This window comes from Triticum dicoccoides, chromosome 1B, assembly GCF_002162155.2.
Source record: "Triticum dicoccoides isolate Atlit2015 ecotype Zavitan chromosome 1B, WEW_v2.0, whole genome shotgun sequence".
In the NCBI taxonomy this organism is placed as follows: domain Eukaryota; kingdom Viridiplantae; phylum Streptophyta; class Magnoliopsida; order Poales; family Poaceae; genus Triticum; species Triticum dicoccoides.
Genome location: NC_041381.1, coordinates 29,071,021 through 29,085,092, shown reverse-complemented (window position 1 = coordinate 29,085,092; position 14,072 = coordinate 29,071,021).

Genomic DNA, 14,072 nt, shown 5'->3' with positions numbered 1-14,072 from the left:
CCGCCTCCAGACCCCGTCAGCCTCCTCCCCGACCCTGTCCGCCTCCGCCCCGCCCCGACCCCCTCCTCTCCGGTCGCCTCCACACCCCATCTGCCTCCTCTTCGGCCGCCTCCACCTCCGGTACGTCCGCCACCCGCTCCTCGATGGCACCGAAGCCCTCCGGGAAGTTCGGAGTGGAGTTCTTCGATGTCGGGCGGCGTTGGTGGCTCGGCACGTATCCCACCGCCGATGATGCCGCGTGTGCCTACGACGTGGCGGTGTGGCGTGCTGGACGGCCGAAGACGGACCTCAACTTCACGGAGGTCGAGTCCCAGGCGGTGGCGGGGTGACTCGTGCCGCAGGGCATCCGGATGGAGGAGATGCCAGCAAAGAAGGCGAAGAAGACACTGGCGGTTGTTGTCTCTCCGGGCCAGAGCGACGAGGCAGCGATGGCTCGGTTTGCGCGAGAGCATCCGCAGTACGTCCAGGCCGAGCTGAAGCACTACTGGAAGCGTGATATCGAGGCGAAAAAGAAGGGGGTGAAGAAGGAGGAAGAGGCCGGCGGCTCGACTGTGATCCCTATCGAGTCATCGGATGAGGACTGGGGTGACTTCGAGGAGGAGGACGAGGAGTGCGATGACCCGACCAAGGACGAGTTCTAGGAGCAGTTCCGCAGCTCGGACGATGAGGAGTAATTTCATCTACTAGTTTGGATAAGTAGTAGTTGAATTTGTGTATGAAATTATGTTGAATTTCATGTTTGAACTATGTTGAGATGAAGTAGTAGTTGGTCGTTTAATCTTCGTTTTGGACCATCTATTGGAGTTGCTCTTTTTTTTGCATCTCCGATTTGGACCATTTGTTGAGTTGAGCATTTTTTGAGCTCCAAAACGCACAATTTCGCGTCCATATTTTACATCTCCGGTTTTAGACTGCCAAAATTTGGACCATTTGTCTGAGTTGATCATTTTTTGAGCTCCAAAACGCACAATTTGGCGTCCATATTTTACATCTCCGGTTTTAGACTGCCAAAATTTGGACCATCTATTGGAGATGCTCTTATGTTACTTGTGTCGAACCGTCGCTACTAAGCGGTGTGCCCTTGTTTCCCACTAGTTCTGCGTGCTAACAGCTAAGGAACGGTTGCATTTGGAATTACTTTTATGGCACATAGCTCAAACTCTCTTTTGATGTAGCTCCTCCAAAACAAATACTCCCTCTGTTTCAAAATTTTGAGGTGTGTTAATTTTTCAAATAGTATAAGTTGTCTAAATTTCATTAAGCTTATGGAGGAAAATACAAATATATATTGATAGGTGAAAGAACGTTAGGCTAACTCTAATGCACGACCCCATTTCGTCGTAGAATCCGCCACAGATTTTTGCTTGGAACTTTTTCCAGACTACTGTGCCATCATTCAAAATGAAAGCATAGCCAGATTGAGATTTGAAGTCAGTCATGAAGCCTGCATCAGTGTAACCACTTACAATAAGCTCTTCATCACCTCCGAACACAAGGAGCATGTCATTGGATCCTTCTGAGGTACTTAAAAATGTTTTTTTATTGCGGCCCAGTGTCCCATTCCTGGATCACTTTGGTACCTTCTGCTAACACTTAGCATATAGAAACCTCTGGTCTTGTACATATCATGGCATACATGATGGAACCATCTACCGAAGCATATGGAACATCATTCATATGAACTCGGTGATCAAGTGTTTGAGGACACTGATTCTTGCTGAGCTTTGTGCCACATGACATTGGAAGTAGGCCTTTCTTGGCGTTCTTCGTACTAAACCTTTTTCATACTTTATCAACGTATGTGCTTTGGCTAAGCGCTATCATGCATCTTGATCTATCTTGATAGATCTTGATGCCAAATATATTTGCCGCTTCGTCAAAGTCTTTCATTGAAAAATTCTTATTCAATGACTCCTTTATTTCACTAAAAAAATTCATGGCATTGCCAATTAGTAATATGTCATCCACATATAAGATTCGAAATGCTTTTGTGTTTCCACTAAACTTCTTATAAACACAAGATTCTTCGTCATTCCTGATGAAGCCAAACTCTTTGACCACTTCATCAAAACAAATATTCCAGCTCCTCGATGCCTGCTTCAGACCGTTAATGGCCTTCTGAATCTTACATATCATTTTAGCATCCCTAGGATCGACAAAACCTTTAGGTTGTATCATGTATATATCCTCTTTGAGGTTTCCATTTACGAAAGCCATTTTGACACCAATCTGCCATATTTCATAATCAAAATAAGCAACAAATTCTAGCATTATCCGTATAGATTTAACATAGCTACAGGCGAGAAAGACTCGTTGTAGTCAACTCCTTCAACTTGCCTGAACCTTTTCGCAACAAGTCTAGCTTTGTGGACAGTAATGTTAACATACGCATATGTCTTTCTTTCAAAAATCCATTTACAACCGATGGGCTTTACGCCTTCTGGAAGTTCCACCAAGTTCCAAACTTGTTTTTGTACATGGATTCTATTTTGAATTTCATGGCTTCATGCCATTCCTTTGAACTGGCCCTCATCATCTTCAAGAATCAAACACATTAAGATACGAATCAAGGGTGCCTCCCCGCGATAGCCACGTCATCACCTAGAGATTGGGCGTGAGAAGAAAAAGGATTAACTGGGCCAGCAATTGGATGACACGGTTTGTTTTGTAGCTTGTTGTCATTGGCCCACGTAGCAGGTTGCCTCCCAAAGAAAACCCGCACACGCGACCTCTCTCGTTTCATCTCCTTCGGCCCCTCGCCCCCTTCCTGCCGCTCCACCACCACTGGCCTCCAAATCCACCGCACGACTGCACGAGGGCTAGCCCTCCCGCGCCGGCGACATACCTCTCTGTCTCCTGGTTTTCTCTATCTTGCCACTGGATCGGCTGGTTGTGGCTAGGGAAGGCGGTGAGGCCGACGTCGAGGGTGAAGGCAGGTTTGTGGGAACTCATCGATTCGGTCAGTGGAGCGCATCTTCCCTCCGTCGCGGCTGATGTTGTATTGGGGTGCTTGCCATGCTTGGGTGGTGATGCTCATCCACCCTGGCCTGTAAGTTGTGTTCCACCACCCCCATCCCTCTCGTGTTTATGTTGTCTGATTGAATGATTAGGGCAATTTCATGATTGTGGGAGATTTCTTGCTCTTCTGGGATCATGGGAAATTTGGTTGGTTCGTTGCTAGGAGAGTGATGGTTAGGAGATATGTTCTTGTTTTTGGTACATGTTCAGATACTGACATAATAATATAATGTGATAAATTTAGATCATCTTTTTAAATAGGCAATATGATCTTCTTTTATTTCTCTACAAGATCTCAGATAGTTAACTATCATCATTCTTAAATCAAAGGAAAGATTGTGACCCTCGCAGTTATGATACTCCTCATAATAAATTTAAAACATGAAAACTGTAACCTGAAGCTTTGAGCTTTATCATCTGACCTTTTCTGTTTGTAATGAACACCAGGCTATATAGATCTTCACGTGCCTTTCTTGTTTAAGCTTGCCAATCGATCTACGTGCAGCTGTCGATCCCTGTCCCGACAAGGTCGCTGAGGATGACAAGCTCGTCGAGTATGTCGCCGTCCTCCTCGTCCTCTTCCTCGACATCCTCTAGGACCTGCACGCCCCCCACATCAGCGAATTCATATGTCTGGTCTACTTATGATATCCACATACCATCTTTTCGACAATATGCCCATACACAGATTGTTTGGATCTGTTTCTACTATACAGGTGCATCAGGGCTACAAGCCGGCATGACTATTTTCTTTTCTTCTTTACTTTCCTCTCTTTTGTCTTTGCCTAATTGACATTGTGTTATTCATGTGCCGTCCAATTAGTTTTGCAGGTGCTTAATCTTGGTGTGGATTAAGGCATCACAATTTCGTTAAGCTAGGATGTTCAGGTACCTGCGCCAGGCCCTCGTTTCTTTTACTTAAGTTTTTTTAGATGTCTCTCATTTAGTTTGATGGAATGCACGGATTTTTTGATGTCACTTGGGTTCAGGGTTGCTGTATTGGGAAAAATAAAGGATGACGCATGACACAATTTAGGTGTACATTAGTATTTTCCAAACGTTCGGATTTTGTGATTAGATCCGAATGAACTGGATCCCAGTCCAATCGATCGCTCCTTCGACCGGCGCAGCGGCACGGATTTTTTTTTGAGTATCTCCCGCTACAAAAAAGAAATCACGTTGACTGGGACTCAATCCCGTGACCTCTAGGCTTCAAGGCGCACGCACAACACCACTAAACCAACTCGGCTAAGTCACATTATTTGTTTGACAGCTTCAATTTCTTCCTTTGACAGTATGCAACATTTCTTTATCTTTTCCCAACCGGCACCTGATTGTCCCATTCAATTACATGCACCGTATTTTTTTCTCACTAAACTATTCACGTAGTGCACGGTGTTTTCAATGGCTGCTAGGAATCAATGACATGCACGATTTTGTTGCTATTTTTGTAACTGAGACTTTCTATCCACATGAACTTTGACCTAGAGAAATATTGTTGGAAAATACTGCGGTAAATTATGTAGGAATAACATGGTATATACGCACTGCCGACTTGATAATTTGCGTACAAACACCACAGTAACATTTTGACCGGCAGAAACAATTGTTGAAAACATACCCGTGGTAACTTCTCTATAAATAGCACGGTAACATATATATCACTGACCTGATAAGTTAGATACAAACATTGTGGTAACCTTTTACCTAGGGAAAAAGTTGTGCCCGATAACTTCTGTATAAATATGATGATAATATACACACCGCAGACCTGATAACTTAGGTACAAATAGTGCGATAACTTTGATGGGGGAGTTGTTGGAAACATACCGCGGGTAACTCTTGTATAAAATAGCATGGTAATATACATACTGCAGACCTGATAACTTAGGTACAAACTCCGCGGTAACTTTTTACTTGAGGAAAAATTTATTGAATACACCGCCGATAATTTCTGTATAAATAGCATGGTAATGTAAACTTCGCAGACCTGATAACTTAGGTACAAATAGTGCAATAACTTTGATGGGGGAGTTGTTGGAAACATACCGCGGGTAACTCTTGTATAAAATAGCATGGTAATATACATACTGCAGACCTGATAACTTAGGTACAAACACCGCGGTAACTTTTTACTTGAGGAAAAATTTATTGAATACAGCGCCGATAACTTCTGTACAAATAGCATGGTAATGTAAACTTCGCAGACCTGATAACTCAGGTACAAACACCGCGAGAACTTTGATGGGGGGAGTTGTGGGAAAAATCCCGCGGGTAACTCTTGTGTAAAATAGCATGGTAATATACATACTGCAGACTTGATAACTTAGGTACAAACACCGCGGTAACTTTTCACTTGGGGAAAAAGTTATTGAATACACCACCGAATAACTTCTGTATAAATAACATGGTAATGTAAACTTCGCAGACCTGATAACTTACGTACAAACACCACGGTAACTTTTACCTTGAGAAAACAATTTATTGAATACAGTCCCCCAATTTTTTGTATAAGTATCTTGGTAATATATAAGCACCGCATACCTAATAATTTAGGTACAAACATCGCGACAACTTAGACCATGGTAATATATGCATCCGGAACTCATAACTTAGCTAGAAACATCAAGATAACTTTGCCCCGATGAAAAAATATACTGTAAAGATACCCTCATAGCTTTTTGTTCAATAGTATGTTAATATACGCATCATACATCTAATAATTTAGGTACAAAACACCATGCTTAGTTTAACCATGAGAAAAAAAGTTGTTGAAAATATACCTCAAAAAAATTATGTGTAAATAGGGACTTAATATACGAACCATAGGAGTGATAGATTATTCTAGCTCGGGTGTGGTAACTTTTGAGCCCAAGAAAAGTCGTCATAACATACCAACATGACATCTCGTTTCGAAGGTCTCGTCGCGATGATTTTTTTGTATTTTTTTAACTTGAGCGATGGTTTGAGCTATAAATCATTTTCAATTTTTCAAACCAAGGAAAATATAGGTTGGCATCAGATTTTATCCTCTAGTGCATGCATGTGTATGCACGTGGGAAAAGGTTGGAGGAACAATTTTTCATGTCCCGGTAACTTCAGTGTAAACATCATGATAACTTATGTCGCACATATGTGATAACTTACGTAGCCCGAATGTGATAGCTTTTGATCCAAAAAAAAGTCGTCAGAACATATCAACATGAGATCTAGTTTCAAAGGTCTCGTCAGCAATGAATCTTTTATGTGAAAACGCTTTTTGATTCGGATCGACGGTTTAAGCTACAAAACATTTTAAAGTTTCAAAACCAAGGAAATATATGATGACATCAGCATTCTGTGTTTTTCTGTATGCATGCAATTAGTTGCTCTAGTAAGACCAGCTCATGCACCTAATTAAGAGAGAAAAGTAAGAAGATGACGCTATTTGCATGGATTAGTATATAGAGTAGCACCGTTCGGATCTATTGCTAAAATGCGAACGTTTGGAAAATAGTACAGTCCTTATTTCATAGATTAGATAGAGATGTATATTGGTGATGCGTTATGACTGGTTTGTTGCATCTGTAGTAACGGAGTAGGGTGCACCTCTTCGTCAGCCATCATTTGGTGCTTCCCACGGTGTCTCTTTTTGTTCTTATTGATGGCGCACAGAAGCTGCTGACCTTTCTCTGTTTTCTTTCTTGGTTGGATTTACAGACCAAGACACACATCATGGTGAGCTCCTTGGTCCTCAACTGATCCATCACCAAGGTATGTATTCACCACAGACTTCTGATCATATGCATTCTCCTTATAATCTAGAGATTACAGTTCTTCAGAATAACTGTATTATCGAGCCGCGATGCGCCGCTTGCTGTTAGACTAGCTGGAGATGTGGTCCTCAACTAATGCAATGCGAGTATGCGACGATGACTTTGGCATATGGATGTTGTTGTTCCAAGTTGAATTTCACAGATACTTGAGAGGAATTTCACCAGCTCCTGGGATAATTTTGATATTTTGACGTGCTTTGGTAACTCTATATATGTGTTTAGGTCATAAGTCTGATGATTTCGTAGTTACCATCCTCCTTCGAGGGTGGTGCTTGTGTTAGACATGTTTGGGATGTCACCCTGTGAATTTTGTGGGGAAAGAGAGAAGGAATAGAGATTAATGGATTATGACCTTAGTTATTAGTTTGGGTGGGTTGGATGTTTCACCGATTTGGTGTTTTTGGTCCTGGATTGTGAAATATTTATTTTGTTGAATGTTTTCCCTTATACTGGATTATGTTATCACATGAAACATACTGCTTGGAGCGAAGCATGGCTGCTTGCAGCACTCTGTTTACCTTCTGTTGACTCTCCATTTCATTCCGCTACAGTTAAATTCTGCCATCCAATAAATGTGTCTTCATTTTAGAAAATAAGCAGTGCATCATATTATCTATAGCTCATTGTCTATGCCATTATTATTATATTATAAAGGGAAATAATCAACTATTAGATGAACTAGAATATGTATTCTGGACACAATCTCTCCGTGCAGATCTTTTTATGTTGAGTTATAAAGCAATTGTCTGATTTTATTGTTCTTTTCACCCTTGATGTATAAAGGATATTTAATTTGTAAGATTTCTAAGATATGCAATTAGTAATGAGATTGTTTACTTTGCATGCATATTGCTCAGTTGCACACTGAGGGAAAGAAGTTAGTTTTTCTTCTACAAATTCTTCCATTTTGTAACAGGTTTTATTAAATTTTAAAGAAAAGTTCCGTCAAGAAAAATATATTACTAATGTGTCGACTGCTTGCTTAGTAATTAGTGTTTTTTCAATAGAATTGCCCTTGTAACCAGAACTAAAATTATTTATCTGGGATGAAAAACTATGGATCAATGGGTAATGTAACACTAAAAATTGCATTCTCATATGTTTCAAATAGTATAAGAATGATATGCACTGTGTTTGCAGGATGTGTTGCCAGCAATGTAAGTCACCATCATGAGACCCGCTTCTCCTCCAGCCTTCTCTTCCTGTCGACAAGGCTCGACACTGCTCCTCTTGGCGGCCCCGGTGGCAAGTCACGATGTTGGCATGATGCTACTCCTCTAGCCTCTAGGACTCCTCTAGATGTTTTTTTTCCTAAATTTTTCACATCCACTAGATGAACGTTCTTATTACTGATTATTTTACCGTTGTTGGTAAGTGATGTTTTAAAGTTGAAGGAGCCGATGTTTTACAGATTGATATGTACCCTCTGTACCCAAGAAATGGGTGTTTCAATAGATGGATTGGGTCAAAGTATGCATATATACATCACTTGAGTTCAGTTGTGTTTTCTCACGTTTACGTATGAATGATGACAGTTTCAGAAACTTCTTCAGAATCTAGGTCATAGGCTGCGACTGAAGATGCAACAACATACCTCATTCTGCTATGATGTTAGGGCATGAAGGATAAACAAAAAAAACTGGAAGAGGAAGCTTTATCCTACATCATTGGTGCGTCGGAGTGCAAGAGTCAAACAAAAGAAAAAATTTCATGATGAAATATGAAAGGGATATTCTAGAATAGCAGAGGTCTAGCGGACTTGGCTAAAAGGAGATTCCTTAGCGATACTTCAGTAGAACAAAAAATAGATTTTATGGCTTTGATGGAGACGGGTAGAGATAATTTACCCCACAGTTTCTCAACACCATTTTAGGGGGGGTTGAATTTGACTGGCATTGTCTACCTCCAAGGGGGAGATCCGGAGGGATACTACTTGGGGTGAAGTGCGAAACTTTAGAAGTGCTAAATGTGGTCCAAGGTGATTTTGCCGTCAAATTTCGTGTAAGGTCGAAAATTGACGGCTTCCGATAGGCTTTGCTGGTCGTATACGGTGCGGCACAACCAGAGCTTAAACCTGAATTCCTCGCGGACCTAGTGAGAATATGTGGGGATGAAAGGTTGCCTATTTTGGTTGGGGGAGAGTTTAATATCATTAGAAGACAAGATGAAAAAAATAATGACAACTTCAATGGAAGATGGTCATTCATGTTTAATATGATAATTGAAAGCCTCGATTTGAGGGAGATTGACCTCACTGGTAGGCAATTCAAGTGAGCCAATTCTTTGCCAAATCCGACTTACGAGAAATTGGACGGAGTTCTCTCTAGTGTCGAGTGGGAACAAAAATATCCACTGGTTACGGTTAAGGCCCTACAGAGGGCCATCTCTGACCACACCCCACTATTGGTTGATTCCGGGAAAGAGACCCATGTGGGAAACAAAAATACTTTCTCTTTTGAATTGGGATGGTTTGGGAGGGAAGGCTTCATGGAGCGCATTGCGAATGAACGGGCCAGAGACATGGTAGGGTCTTCTAGTGTGGAGAGATGGCAAAACAAAATTAGACATTTGCACTAGTTTTTGAGAGGCTAGGCCAAACGCCAAAGTGGTATATATAAAGATTGATACGAATTATTAATGAACTTGATGTGAAAGCATAATCGATCCTTCTTAATACTTCTGAGAGAGATATTAAGAATGAGGTCGAGAAGAAGTTGCAAGCCCTCATGAGAGAAGAGCAGATGAAATGGGCTCTTGGAGAAAAAGTTTCTAAAATCTTCCAAGGGGGTGATAATACACAATTCTTTCACATGATTGCTAATGGGAAGCATAGAGAGAAAACGATAAAGAAAATAGAACAAGATGAGGGTACAATTATAAGACATGAGATACCTAAAACTATACATTTCAGAATATTACAAGAAAATTTTCGGACAACCCGAAGAAAGTTTTGTCTCTCTTGATGAGAATGTGACGTGGGACATACCGCAACTCAACTTAGAAGAGAATGAGGTGTTTCCCCGCAAAAAAAAAAGAGGTGTTGTTTGCCCTGTTCACTAAGAAAGAGGTGTTCGATGCCATAACACAAATGAAACATAATAAAGCGCCCGGGCCAGATGAGTTCCCGGCGGAATTCTAATAAAAATGTTGGCATATCATAAAGAGTGACCTTATGCCTATGTTCCATGATTTATTTGAAGGCCGCCTAAATTTATTCCACCTCAATTTTGGAACAATAATGTTGTTGCCAAAGAAGGTGGAAGCCGTTCGCATTGAGAAGTTTAGATTGATATGTCTTCTCAATGTAAGCTTTAAGATCATTACAATGGTTGGCACGAATAGGTTGACGCACGTAACCCACTCGGTTGTGCAACCCACTCAAACTGCTTTCATTCCAGGACGACAAATCCTAGAAGGGGTGGTAGTCCTACATGAAACATTGCACGAAATCCATTCGAAGAAACTAGATGGGGTTGTCTTCATAGTGGATTTTGAAAAAGTGTATGATAAGGTCAAATGGTCTTCCTACAACAAGCCTTATGTATGAAGGGATTCAATGATACCTGGAGGTCTCAAGTGGATTCATTCATACAGAAAGGCGGTGTCAGGATAAAGGTCAATGATAACACCAGTCATTATTTCCAAACACATAAGGGACTAAGACATAGAGACTCCATGTCTCCTGTGTTGTTTAACATCGTAGCAGATATGTTGGCAACACTTATTAGTCGGGCTAAAGAGAGTGTACAAGTAGGATGTCTCGTTCCCCATCTCGTAAAGGGGGGCGTCTCCATCTTACCATATGCGGATGATACTGTTAATTTCAGGGAACACGATATTGCAAAAGCTAGGAATATGTAGCTTGTTTTATGCCTTTTTGAGCAACTGTTCGGGCTCAAAATCAATTTCAATAAAAGCAAACTGTTTTGCTTTAGGAGAGCTAAAGAAGAACACGATGATTGCAGAGGCTTGTTGGGTTGTGAAACGGGATCCCTACCTTTTATTTATCTAGGGATCCCAATTCACCACAGAAGGTTAACGAACAAAGAATGGAAATGTATAGAAGATAGATTTGAAAAAAAAATTGAGCTGCTTGAAGGGCAAGCTAATGTCTTACGGAGGAAGGCTGGTGTTGATTAACTCGGTTTTGACGAGTTTGCCAATGTTCCTCCTATCTTTCTTTAAAGAACCAGTAGGGGTACAGAAAAGATTGGATTTTTATAGATCCCGATTGTTCTGGCAAAGCGATTAGGCCAAGAAGAAATATAGACTGGCCAGATGGGATATCTTGTGTAGACCAAATGACCAGGGTGGGTTAGGGATCGAGAATTTAGAGGTAAAGAATAGATGTTTGCTTAGCAAATGGCTATACATATTATCTACAGGGACCGAAGGTATGTGGGTACAAATCTTGCGGAATAAATACCTACAAACTAAGACTTTGGCCCAGGTGAATGCAAGATCAACAGACTCACCCTTTTGGAAAGGGTTAATGAAGACAAAGTGTCGGTGTACATAAGTTTGGGCCCTTTTGTACCCCTTACTTGTGCACGGGCAGTTGTAGCCGCACCTGTGGCGAGGCTTGATGAGGCAGTTGAAGGAAAAATACAAGACGACCAGGGCGTGCAAAGCAGTAAACAGAGAGCAGAAGACAAGCTAGACCCTTGGCAAGATCCTTGTCGGGGCGGCTTGCGAAGCCCCGGCAAGATCCTTGCCGGGACGGCTTGCGAAGCACTGACAGGACCACCACCCTTGAGGTTGAGAGCTCTGACACCATCGACAACGTCAAGACTAAGACTCAGGGGCACATGCATAGTAGCATGCAGATCTTTGTGAAGACTGGTAGCATGCATATCTTTGTGAAGACTGGTAGCATGCAGATCTTCGTGAAGACCAGAGGACGAAGTCCCCGGCAAGGCTCTTGCCGGGGACAACCGCGAGGCCCCGGCAAGACTCTTGCCGGGAACGACTGTGAAGCCACAGTGAGGCTCGTGCACGACAAGGTTCCGCCGCCCTGCGACCGTTCCAGCACAGCGACCATCCTGCCAACTAGGCAAGCACCTGCGTGGTGGCATGCCGATCTTCGTGAAGATCCTGCCACCGCTCCAGCGCAGCGGCTAGCCAGTCTGCTTGGCGCTACATGCCGCATCATCTTGGATGTGTGCCAAGACGGGGTGAGGCAGCGACGGACGGAACGGGTTCTGTTTCCGTCCTCGATAAAGTTAGGGGGCACGGAAGCAGCGCATTTAATGCGTTTGTCCTATAACGTTAGTGACAAGTACGGACACTGTAGCAGCTTTACACCTCCTGTGTGCCTATTCGCTATTCGCCACTGAGGTAGCCCCTTAGTATAAAAGGAGGACCAAGGCGTACTGGAGAAGGATTCAAACTTTTTGAACTGGGCATGCATAGAAGCTTGTCGAAGTCCAAGAACACTAAATATACACTCAAAGCAGGACTAGGGTTTTACGCTTCTCAGCGGCCCAAACCTGGGTAAAAATCCATCGTGTTGATCGCTGGACCTGCTCTTTGCATACCCCTCTCTCCCTGCCAACCGTAGAAAGGATCCACATGATCCCATAGGTGTCGTTTCTCCATGAACCAAAGCTCTAGCCCGTGCAAGTGTACCATACTTGCAAGCTGCTCATGCAGAAGTTATTATAGTACAATAAGCAAGCAATACTACTGAAGTGGTAAGTTTAAGTGAACATGGAAAAACTGACAGAGCATGTTCATTCATGTAACATGAGGGTCATGAAAAAATAAGAGAAGTCTAATCATAAAGCTGAAATGCTCTTCAAATGTTGTTGCTCCCATGAACCATGTTTTTTTTAATCTACAGACTCTTTTCTACATCAGAATCGCGTGGTTCTAGTGGGGCGGAAATAAAAAATCTTTATTTTCCTGACAAGCTGCAGTTCTTTGTGTTGAAAATGTTAAGATTTCAAACAACTCACTGGATTCATGTGTAGAAGAAAGGGAGTGATGTGTGCAGATTTAGTTGGTGAGGACATCGCCCATCAACTGTATTAGGGCCAAAGGCAGGATCTAGTCATACTGCATCAATAACTAAAAGAGTAATTCATTCATTGCAAATTTGCGTTACTTTAAAAATTCACATAAATAATGAATGTGCTACCAAATAGGAAACATTTAAATCTTAACACGACCAGGTAAATAAAAAACACCATTATTTATCCTTGATACCTGTTAAAGGGAAGGGCCCTGCTTTCAGAACTTCTGTACCATCACCATCAGTCACATGCAAACCATTTGTAATATGCATCATTTATATTAAAAGCGACCAATTCCATGAATGTGTTCAAACTATTTACCTGAACTTGGTACCATCAAATGATCGTCAGGAGAACTGGCAACACATCCGAAGTAGCACCCGATCAGTTAACGAAGTAGCACCCGATTGAAATCTGAAGCAGTGCTCCATTACTGCAATTCATTGAAAAATAATGTGAACAAGAAAAGCTTTATACAACACACACCAATAAATAATTGAAGCTAAATTGTAAAATGTTGGCAGCAAATGTAGAACTTTGATATTCTGTACTTCATTTGACAATAAGAACGTAAGCCATGATGAATCAACTCAAATAATTGGACAAAATCATCTCCATTGGTGTTCAAAGGAGAGAAAGAAAATAGAAAGCCTTTAACCAAAATTTGGTAGTCAACAACCATTGCATTTCAGTTTTACAAAGTACAATAGTTCATTTTGCATAAAGCAGGATAGCAACATTCTAGAAACAGAGATGTGTCCGTGTTCATCTGAAGTCCAGTTGACATAAAATTTTCAGCTTGAAGCTACATTCTTTCAATACTTTCCTGGGCACTAAAAACTAAAACATTTGGATTCAAGGGCAAGCCTACTCGATCCTCTAATTCGCCCCAAAACAAAAATTTGCAAACATTGCTGACATAAGTGAATCAGCTTCGACTTACGTAGAGAATAAGATCCGTTTTAAACCCATCAAATTGATCTACAAAAGGAAATGATGTGAGAAATTGAGCATTAGTTGAGACAATTTAATAATGATCAAGAAATATGGAGAAGGGAGTAGAGGGCGTAGTATCTCTGGTTTCCCCAATCCGTAGCGGAGGATGTGTGCGAGTGGGGGTGAAAGCGAGGTTCTCCGGTGGGTGCTGCTGGTCGGAGGGGGAGGCCAGGCAGTGCCAGAGGCGTGCCAAGCCAGAGGGCTCCGCCGTTGCCATGCGCCGTGGCAA